The 2,500-nt window shown below is 36.0% G+C and overlaps 1 protein-coding gene across 2 annotated transcripts in view; it reads left to right on the plus strand.

Moving 5' to 3' along the window:
• Positions 1-2,500, plus strand: part of LOC137997128 (tyrosine-protein kinase TXK-like) — a 144,089-nt gene that overhangs the window by 135,032 nt on the left and 6,557 nt on the right. The window lies entirely within an intron of this gene.

The raw sequence follows: 2,500 nt of genomic DNA on the forward strand, positions 1-2,500 counted from the left end.
GGTCAACTTTTAAAAAAAAACCAGCTGGTCACGTGATACTAGTCAGCGGATACCTTGTTTTGACAGGTGTCAATTGACCATAACATTGATGTCCAATATCAAAGATGTATGCTGTAAACTGGCTGTAGAGTAAACTGAAGTATTGCCTCCTCGATGAGCTCTAAACTTGAGCCCGTGATATGGTTACGTGATACTGGTCACATTGGCATACATGGAGAGGCGGACGTACGTACGTACGTACGTATGTACGGACGGTCGATGACGTCATGGCTATAAAACCAAAATTTCTCACATCGATGGGTTACCATATAATCTTGGTTACGGTGCTCCGCGCGCGCGCAGCTCCGCTATTAAAAATCTTCATATCTAAAATAATCTACATCATAATAGGAATCTAATATAATCTAAAATCACAGTTCATATATCTATATACTAATTTAATTAACATTGAATGTCTCTTTAAAGAGGTACGTCCTAAGCGAGTTTTTAAATGTAGAAACAGATACTGAATTTCTTACAGAAAAAGAAAGTCTATTCCACAGCTACGGGAAAGACTGTTAATCGTTCTTCGTTTTCAGAGTAAAACAACGTACTTCGAATCCGTCTTTGGTTTTTTTAATTTTGTTGTAATATTTAACTGAATATAAGATTTCATCTGTCGGGTCAGGAAGCCTTCTTTGTCGGGTTCCTGAGAAACGTATCTATTTTGACTTCACGGTGAACTGTTTACACAATAGGGAGTTTAATTAAGCAAAGACGACGGCTACAGCAAGGAAAGCGTTTGTCCAAAATATAACTTAGCGCTATCGCATGTATTTCGCGATTATTCCACCTTGTTCACCTTGTACAATACAGGCGAACTATCCTGTAACTGGATAGGTACGAACAGTTGTAAAGTCAAAACTGAAATTACTTTTTCGTTGTTATATGCTCCCGTTGTCATCAAAACCTAAAATTTGGTGTTTTCATATCGTTTTTTTTTTGTTTGTTTTTTTTTGTTTTGTTTTTTTTTTTTTGTGGAGTACAGCAGAGAAATGCACGGAAATTCACGTTGCACGTGCAGCACGAACATTTTTCCTTTTTTAACCAATAACATTCTTGCTTTGTGGCGTTGCCGTGCCATACCCGTCGTCTTTGCTTTGTCGGGTTCCTGAGAAAATATATTTTGTAACGCTTCGCTAATGACAATGGAGTATATTCAGATTCGTGTTAATTGTAGAAGTACTTTAGGCATGCTCGCAGGTATGTTGAACCCCTAGGGGTTTTCTAGGTTACTTAAGATTTAGTAAGTTATGCAAGAGCCACTCGAAGGCATCTCTTTCAACTTTGACTTTATTTGCTTATTCACTTATGTAATTTTCTCTTTGGTATGTTGAAAACACTCGCTGTATCAACAAACGAGATGCCCACCCCTGATGCTGTGTTTATGTTTATTAAAGATTAGTTACAAAATATTTTATAATCGTTTAGGGTGATTAGAGTATAACGTATTTATTTTGACTTCATGGTGAACTATTTACACAATCGCGAGGTTGAGCGGCCATGTAATTGAGAATCTAAACATCTATGAGATACAAAAAAAGACTTGCGAATTATCGCAAATCACAATGCTAACAAGCACAAAAGCAAAAGAAATATGGTTAATAAATAAGAAGTTTTTTACTATCTGAATGTTTTTGGGTTAGAGTAAAGAGATATATTGTTGAAGAATCTTCGTGATAAAGGAGCTATGTCACACAAGTGATGTATTTCATGACACTCCATGAAATTCGCAAAAAAAAAATCCAGTCTCTTCACGTGTCACATTTCAACGCACGTATGCAAATTTGTTAAGCTCGAATATTACACAACATGATGAATTTATAAAGGCCACCTTTTCCAGCAAAAAAATTATTGAAACAAACAGCATATTTGCTATTAGAGGCAAAAAACCCTTCCTATTTCATTGCGTGCATGAAGACAACAAAACCCAATGTGGCAAATTACCATACGCAACAAAATAAATTGCAGGATCAAACCCTTTCCTGAAGAACCTTTTCTTTGAATAATGAAGCCCAAAATAGACGACAAGCTTTCTTTCAAATGATTCTTGACTGTCACATTTCCAATTATTTTTTTTACCTGAACACTGTGCAGAGTTGAGTACAAATAAATACAAATAGCCAGACAACAAAGATTACAGATCCACTTAAGGTGTGTGATTCGTTCTCTGTCTTTGTTGAACCCATAAGTTACCAGAGAATTTTCTATTTGGTCTCAGTGCTGTACATAACAGCTTATTTGGTAAAATATTAGAAATACAGCTCACTTTGATTACGGCTCGACGGGCGAAAGATTGTTGTCGAAGTTCATTTATTCGTCCATTTTAAGATTCCAGGTATTTATTTTCCACCGCCTGTCTTGTTTATCCAATTGACGTTCCATTCTTGAGCTCCATAAAAGTATATTTTGTTTAAAGATCCACCAAAACACCATTTGTGTTTCAATGACTTTAACGCCA

This window comes from Montipora foliosa, chromosome 3, assembly GCF_036669935.1.
Source record: "Montipora foliosa isolate CH-2021 chromosome 3, ASM3666993v2, whole genome shotgun sequence".
In the NCBI taxonomy this organism is placed as follows: Eukaryota; Metazoa; Cnidaria; class Anthozoa; order Scleractinia; family Acroporidae; genus Montipora; species Montipora foliosa.